Raw genomic sequence first — 9,812 nt, 5'->3', positions numbered from 1 at the left:
AGTTTTGGTTTGCTTTTCATTCCCCCAAAATAATCATTTAAATGCATTTTAAACAACCAATTTGCATGGAAGAAAAACGATCAATGGTATTTGGAGTTGAAAAGAACAATTTTGTTCAGCCTTATATAGTGATTAAAATCCATGTAACGTAAGATAAAAACCTCTGTAAGTTTAAGTTTTCTCTGTATTGAATTATTACCCAAAGAAGTCCTATGTACCACTTATATATATTTTTACTACTACTGTTCATTAATAAATTAACTTTCCAATAATTCGCATTTATGCTTACCTCATTCGAAATTTTAAAATACGTGAAACAGTAATGCACCTACATGTGGGTTAACAGTAAGGAATCACAATATTTGATATTTAATTTAATTGTTAATGACTTAAGGGGGAACAGAAGGTTGCAGTGTAAAGTTATATATTTACATTGACTTTCTTTCCCCCTATCAAACTGCATTTCTTTATTTGAGTGATATTTACACATTACACAGAAGACCAAATCTGGTGCGTATGAATACAGTCTTCCTTTAGTATTTCTCGAAGAACATGACCGACTCTTCTCGAGAGTCGAGGCAGATGACGACCTGATATTATACTTAGGATTAATATTTCATTGATGTAAACACATTTTATTAGTAAAATGAATTTAATTGATTAATTTCTTAGTAAACTAAAAGTAAATTCATCAAATTACAGAATGAAAAATAAAATTCTCTCATAAGTTATCAAATCTCTGTGCACTATTTTTGTCAGCATGGTTCGGCTGTTCCAATGGCTCTTCCGTTAATTGCACATCACTCGTTGAATAAGGCAGAGATTTTTAAAAATAAATCATGTTTTAGGAAAGAGAACAAATGTTAAAAAACGTAAATATAAGCATTGAAACATTATTTTTTGAAAGATGTGGTCTCATAACTGCAACGGTGTGTGCAAACAAATTTTCATAACGTGCTAGCGCGCGTTAGTCAATGAATTTTTTTTTTTTGCTTTTTTCAACAAATTTACTTTGAGATGTCCTCTACAACATATATCATTTTCATGACAACTTTCTTACCTTTAAGGGACATATTTTCAGTTTTCTGCAATAATTATTTCATTTGATGGAATTTATTTGGAAATGATTTTCATTAATTTGTACGAAAGCCAATTGAGCTCAATTTCGTAGGTAAATTTTTTCGCGAATTAACGCGTTAGTTTCGCAAATGAACGAATAAGTTTCGCGAATAAACGCAAAAGTTTCGCGAATAAACGCTAAAGTTTTGCGAATAAACGCGTCAGTTTGCGAATAAACGCGATTCTTAAATATTGTTATTTCATACAAAAACTCTTATGAAGAACAATGAGTGAAAACAAAGACATTTTAGTTTTAAATAAATTCTTATTATTCATCATTATTATATTATCCGTGTTACGTTATGAAAACAAATTTTTTTCTTTAACATATAGATATTAATAACTTAGAGTTTAAGCATCATTCTTCATTTGTTTGCCGACCCTGTGTTCGAACAGGCATTCATTTGTCTTTTACTAATTAGTCATGGACTCATTGACAATTAAAAATTGTTAATTAGTAAAAGAAACATTGATTATCTTTCTTACAGAACTAATATAAATTCAACCGTCGGAAATCTTTAAAATTTTAGTACTGGTTTTCAAATGACACATGTGATAAATTTAGAGGACAAATTTACATCATCTAGATTTGAACAATAGCTTTTAAAAATGTATAGATTAACCTTATTTATTTCAATTCACAGCTTGACTTATTTTTCTGAAATGAAACAAGACGTTAGTCTACGTTGCGGCGATATAACATATATCATAATGTATTGAACAATAATATCTTTTCAATTCTACAACGATATTAAAAAAACAACTTTTAATTCGAATCAAAATTGTTTTAAGACTAATGTGATGATGCCTCGTTTTCTATAATTCTGCGCCCATGATAATATGAGAAGCGTGATGCATTATATCCTTTGAAAATCAGTACTAAGATTTTAAAGATTTCCTACGTTTGAATTTACACCAACCTCTATGAAGTTTAATCTAATTCATTTATATCTTTATATAATAAGATTATTTTGTTTTGTTTAAAATAGGATATGTTTGTTTTCAGTCATTGTTCTTCAAAAGAGTTTTTGTATGAAATGACAATTTTTATATTTAAGTTTCGCGTTTATTCACGAAAGTGACGCGTAAATTCGCGAAAGTTTCGCCGTTATTCGCGAAAAACAATATTGTTTTTACCTACAAAGATGAGCTCAATGGGCTTTCGTTATTTTGAGAATAAAAACAAATTTCAAAGTTGTTTACGACATTGGCTTTTTTACATAGCAATATCATAATTTTATCAACTGAAATCAGCACTTCAAATTTTGAAGTTTTTGATTCTAAATTTGAACGAAATGTGATGGCACATAAACAATTGTCGATGATATTTTTTTTAAAACTTTCATATATCAACCTTAGCATTTGATTTATAACTTATAAAATTCTTATGACAACTTTCTTGGCACTTAAGAGAGATACTACAATAAGAATCCCTCCTACCCCGTATTCTGAAATTATGATATTTTGTGAAAATTCTGTTTGGAACCATCCAAAAAGTAATGCATTATTTAGATTCATCAATTATCATGAACAAATCATTATCATAAAATTTATCTGATCATATTAACCGCTTATGAATTTGTACATTTACAATTATAAAATGTTAAATTTCCTCCAGCCCTTGTCTTGAGCCGTTTAATAGTACGTGAAAAAAATCTATTAAATCCTGTATGAAGTCATAATGAATAAATGACATCATAGCAATATACTTATAAATAAGAATAAAGTACGAGTTTTCGTGAGTGTTGCAGAATAACCTCCGAGGTCGAGAAATGTTATTTTGAAATATAAAAGCCGAGGCGTTAGCCAAGGCTTTTATATTTCAAACAACATTTCGAGACCGAGGAGGTTATCCTGCAACATTCACGATAACAAGAACTTTATTTCTATTCTATTAGCACCCCAGTATTTCTACAGATTGTTTCTTGTATATAAAGACGATCTATGTCATTTTGAGGGCTGTTGCGTGTTACCCCAACGGTTTTGTTATTAATGTTTACATGTGTATCGATCAAAGGAATGCAGACGACATATTTTTCTTTGGAATTTTAATACTCTTAATTTATTTATAAAATATCTTTGAATCATATTCCGAATATTTTAAGTGCAATTTAATACAAAGATTACTACTTAAGGTTATATTTTTTATGTAAGAACACGCAGTGAAAATGTGCTAGGGAGGTCCTCGGACCAGTCGCATTGTTCTCTTAAAAATAAACATTTGAGGCAATACACATCGTTTTGACTGAAACTAACACGTGAAATTGACATGGTTTAAAACTTTTTACGGTTTGAAGTTGTACTTTCATGATCAGTGCGAGACAAATAGGTATTTCTGATCCGATAATTTACTGATGACGTTTGTGGTATATTGGAGAATAATGTCCGCGGCATCTCTTTAATCTCGGGTTTACCTGCTTGTGAGAAAACCTACCTTGAAAATTTTTCCACGTGATCCATAGGTTTCAGAGTTTTATTTCTAAAATTCATTTGAGATTCGTCTGCGCGGTAATAATGTTATCGTGTTTCAAATACAGTGTCATTGATAAAATCAAGCAACGCCATTTCAATGAAATATACTGTAAAATGCACATCTTAGTCGATAAACGCATTTCAAAACTATGCTTCAAACTTTTAAACGATTCAGACGAAATTAATTATACTCAACACAATAACAGAGGAGATAATTATGAATCAATTCATAAGAAATAATCAGTATGTGTTCTCGGCCAATTTTTGGCAAAACAACTTTGAAGATTAAAAAGATTTCTCAAAACCTTATATCTTCATTACGACGTTAGCCCGACGTCATCATTTCCTTACGTCTGAAACCCAAAAATTGAAATGCATTTATTGACAAGACCAGCTGATTAACACATTTTAGAACATGTAAATACTAATTATACATTATTGTGAATGTTATCAAATGCACAAATGCAATTAATGTAAGGCTGTAAAGATACAGAAAATTGCTATTTTTGTTTTCATGAGACTCCGTGTCAATCAATGCAAAAAAAAAAAATGCCAGGCAACTAGGCAAACACAATAAGTTTGTAATCGTATAAAATAATTAGCTCAAGCTAAAAGAATTTCAAAAATTTGATCGGTAGTTAAAATTACGGAAGTCATAATTGTAAAAAAAAAAGCGAAGTTAATGCATACGTTCAATCAATTTACTTGTCTATTTTAAAATAGGATTTTAAATGGAAGAATTTCAACGCACACTCATACTTTATAGAACAATATTTGACAATGTATATATGTGACATCTTTAAATTATCAGCACTTGATAATTATAAATGTTTGTATGAACAGTAATAAACTGCATTGAAGCTTTATGAAATATTTCCTTTTATGCTTCTAAATATTTCATTTGTCAATGTATGAGTTTACTATGACGGTCAACTCTTTACATCGACTCCTCTTGTGACGTCAGTAAACCCGCGAGCTACGTTAAGGTCAAGATCTCGTAAATGATTACAGACTGTTTTTTTGTGTGCTAGAACCATTATGACGTCATAATTGATTTGATGAATCTTTTCCCGTATTTTACGGCTTTAAAGAAATTATGTAGAAAATAAATAATTTTTTTTGAAATTCTATATTTAATCACGGGAAAAGTAATCCTGGTACCTATATTCAATTTGACATCATTTTAAAGAGGAGGTCAAGAGCTTGTTTAATGCCGTTTTCGAGAGACTGTAGGCATTCTAGATATATTTCATTAGTAAATAATGGACAAAACTCCGAGATTTGTTACTTTTATCCTTCATATTTCATAGATAATGGTTGTTTAAAACATGATTTTTCATTGTGTTAACCAAACATTTAAGCCCCGGTACACCCTATGAAACAAAGATATTGTTATGAAGCATCATTATAAGAATTTTAAAGTAATCCTACTTACACCCATAGCAGCATTTCCAAGTAGGAAATACTGCAAAATCATAAATCTGTAATGGATATCTTTAATATTCCTAATAAACAAAATGAATTTGATTTACCTTATTTGTACTGGATTCCAAAGCTTCACAAAAGGCCTTACAGAGATATATAGCAGGTTCCAGTAAATGTTCTACCAAACCTCTCTCTTTACTCCTTCGACGAGTTTAAGGTTTTTGGAGCTGGTCAAAGTTTTTTTAAGAAGTTGCCTTTTGAGAGACATATCATAGTTATTATTGGTTTTATCTTTATAAAATTTTGATACTCGCAGATGATGCATCTTTTAGCTGGATTATAAAATGTAGTAAATTCTGATTACACCTGATGTGTAAATAAAGGAAGCTTCAGATACAAAGCTTATCTTTCATTATCATGATGCTGGACCAGGTTAAAACTTTTAAAGTAAATGCAGGTTTGATTGTTTGAAAAAATCTGTCCTTACTAACTTTCATGGACTATGTAACTTTGGATTTGAAATATAAGGCCAGCTTTACATACAAAGCCTGATCTCCATAATAAGGATGCTAAGAAAACCTTGTCCGTCCTCACTCAGACTTGCTTAATAAATATGTTTGTTGCTAAACGATATAACATGAATCATATGATATCGTACAGTATGATATAATACAGTATTGTATTATGTGATACAATTTTAAATCATATAATATGATATCGTAAAATAATATATGAAACTATATAATATTGTATTAAAATTGTTTTGCATAAAATTGTATGATATTGTCCCATATTAAAATGTTATATATGATAGTGTATATATGATACAATATGATCAAACAATTTTGATAATATAATATTAAATTATATAATATTTTTTCTTTAATATGAAATCATGTTGTATAATGTTGTATTATTTATGATGCATGATATAACATCAAATTATTTAAAACAATATGATAAAATATCATATTATATTATATGATATTATATGACACAATATTTTACCATATGTTACAATATTGTATCTAATGTTTTGATATTATTTCAATGTAAATGAATGTATAGGTATATGATACAATATAATATTATGTTATTTCATATGATATAATATTTTATCATAAACTATAATACAATACTGCATCATTTGATATAATAAAAAATTGTATAACACGATACAATGCCTCATCATATGATACAGTATCATATCTTGAAATATTGTCATTTGATATTATACAGTGCTTTTTTATATCATGATAATATGCATTTTATGGTGTATCATAATTATGATATAACCAATGACACAATTTTGTATAGTACCGTTGGATACAATATCGTATCTAAAATAGTGATAAGCATTGTGTCTTACAATACAGTATGATCTTTTATACATTTATGTATCATATGATGTAGGATATTGTGTCAAACCACACTACAGTATCCAATATTCTATGAAGGATCAATAACTATGATTTTCATGAAATGTTAAAAGTTGTCTCATGAAGATGTTACCTCGATTATTATTTTTTCAATGCTTCAGTAAGGCATTTTTAATGGTGAACGAAAATTTGAGTGTCAGTCGTCAAATTATCTTTTACCTGTATATTGAACCAATGTACTCGAAAACATGGCACACACATTGTTTACAGAACAAAGACTTGTGAACTCTCTATCTTGTTTATAAATCAACAACTGACTCTAAAGTTTTTATTGGTAATTAAAAATGCATTACTAAAGCTTTGTAATTAATAAAAATTGACTAAAATTGCGCCCATACCCCTTTAACAGTCAAGATGATGATTGAGAGTTATCTTTCTTTGTGTATACTGGCGTTAACAAAAATCCCTTTGCTGTTTTAAAGTTAAATGGTTTGTTATGGCAGAATAACTGCAGAATGTAGAATCTATACGGATTAAAACATTGGTTATGCAAGTGTGAAAATGTGTATCGAGCTGGTAGACTTGTCCAAGATGGATTCTAATTTTTTTTGAGAGAGACATCGGTTACACTGGTACCTGATTCGATTTGATAAATACGCATTACTCCCCTTTCATCTCCGACTAGTTTTCGACTTCTATTGTTAAGCTCATCGCTACACATCCCTTATACAAGGCCGAGGGCACTCTTCCATCTTCACTGCCTTCAGGTATTAGTTTTTTATACAATTATAAATGTTATATCGGACGGATAGATCTTTGGATACGCGTTTTGATAAAAAAATTACAACCACTGCACTGGTAAGAAATATCCAATAAAAGACGAAACAAAATAGATTGAAATTTAGTGCACAAAAATAGTCGATCATTGCACATGCGCAAACTACACACTGTTATAGATCATGCAGGGACAGGGTGTTTTTTTTTTAAAAATACAAACTGGTAAAAGCGACAACACGTAGTTGCTTTCTTGGATTGACTATCGCTTAGTTACTATGTTTGATGAAGTGCGTCCATGGTCTACAATATTATGTAGACGTCATGTATTTTATATGAACGGTGCAGCGCTAGGTGTTCGATGTGCATGCGAAGAAAGCCAAAACTATATATGCAAGATATTGCAGATACCTGAAAGATTTTTTCAAATAATATACACTCTTATTTTTTGTTGCTTCTTATATATCTTTTGTTCAAACATATAACATGTACTACAAAGTGAAGTTCATGCATTAAAAGTCCGTGCAGCTTGAGTGTCTTGATTGGAATGCAACCGACCATAACTTTCTTGACTGGTATACAACCTTGTAGCAGTTGGTTGACGATCGAAACTAATCTGGTGAACAAATACTTTTATGAATTCATGTCAGATCGTATACTATTTAAGTGCGTTTTGCATTGATTTCTACTTTATTAATTGTTCTATTGTTTGAACGCACTCTAGAAAGAAGTGGACAAATAAAAATACAATCTGTTGAGGTTTTGAGCTTTGCATCATAAAATATCATCTATATTTTAAATGAGAACCTCCACTTACCCCCCTCCCCATCATACAGTATCCCATTTTCAAACATCCAGTGATGAATTTTTTAATTTTTTTTTTTTTAATTTTTGATGTTACAGTAAACCTCGGTTATAGAGCAGTGGATTTACTTCGTTATAAAATTCGTTATATCCATATAACGATCTCATAAAAATAACTGTAAGGAATTCACTATATAAATGTTTTCTATTGAAAAAAAAGGTTGAATCGTGCAATAATTGTGGTAACTTTGACTCAAAATAGGAATGGGATTTATTTTTAGAACAAGAAAAATCCAGTCTAAGCCTAGAACTCTTCTGTCTATAGAGGCACATAGACGTTATAATTTCATAGAAAAAGAAATACAAAACAATCTTTGTGACCGACAAAACTAGTATACCAATTCTAAGAGTTTTTTCCTAGTTTAAAACGCATGAATTCAATTTAATTTTTGTAGAAGTAGGGTACGGTCCAAAATTAATTGTCTTAAATAAAAAGATACATATATTTTTCGATGTAAATGTAACTTCAATGTACTCCCATAGACACAGAAAAAAAATATATCGTGCGAATTGGAAGTTTTTGAGACCCATTTAAAGAATAGGATATCCTTCTTTGAGACAATGTTACAACTGAAATAAGAAAGTTTAGACCATTTTCTCGACAAATAGTTGTAGAGTGGACACTATTTACCACTTTTTTCTTTATTTTTATCCGATTTTTAAATCTTAAATCTAAGTCTGTAGCTGCGCAGTTATACGTAAATATAATAAGCATTTTTCTGCTCTTGTATGAGTAATTTGCATACAAAACAACGCGTAGAATTTTATATAAATTGCTTTTTTATCTTTTGACAACAATTTTAATCAGGTTTTGGCAGAAACAAGCCAGTTCATGAAAGGACTGCGAACGATAGCATTGTCTAGCCGCCTAACTAAAAGTCATTTTTTGAAAGTTGTCTAATTAAAGTTAAATTTTTTATAATGTAAACATTTATGTATATTTTCATTAAATATAAATGATTTGGTCAAACAAAGCGAGATAACTTTGTATTTTGGGTTAAAATAGTTCATTTCATAATAGAAAATAGCGGAAAACGGATATGTTTTTTAAAACATCCCCCCCCCCTGTGAAACAAAAATGCGAGGGGTTTTAATTATTGTTATTAAGCATATTCTACCAAAGGGTTTGTTGTTTCACGGGGGAGGGGGGGGGACATATGTCTACAGACTGAAATACATTCCAAAAAAAGAATTTTGCTTTGTAAGTTAACAAATGTGAATTAAAATGAAATTTTACTTTCATACATATCGTAAATATGTTATTATTAAGTTTTTATGCACATATTGGCCGCTAAATAAAATTTTCCTCACTCATAGAGACCGAATTCAATGAAATATTTTTAGACCCCGCGTTAGCAAAACTTTTGTTTAAAAGTAAATAATTTTATTACAAATTTTGCTTTGACATAAATTGATTAGGATTTGATTATACTTTTTTGAAAAAAATTAATTTTTTTTATTATTTGACAGAAATTCCGATATATTTGGATGTAAAATGTTGGCGGGCGTTAGCGTTCGCAGTTCTTTTTTCATTCACATAATTGTTCCGGAGAAAATTATGTTATGAAAGACTATATGCTATCTCAAGATCTAAAGGAAAAGCTTATTAAGGAAAACAATTATACAATGTAACAAACAAAGCAGATTTAGATTTTATCTCTGCATAACAGTGGACGTGATATTTTACATATATATTATTGTCCTAGATATTATGAAATTCTTACGTCAGACAAATGTGGGTCGGGCTGTTTTACTATAAATATATAGCTCACTCTGTAT

This window comes from Crassostrea angulata, chromosome 5 (genome assembly GCF_025612915.1).
Source record: "Crassostrea angulata isolate pt1a10 chromosome 5, ASM2561291v2, whole genome shotgun sequence".
Classification (NCBI taxonomy): Eukaryota; Metazoa; Mollusca; class Bivalvia; order Ostreida; family Ostreidae; genus Magallana; species Magallana angulata.
This window is presented reverse-complemented; position numbering follows the sequence as displayed.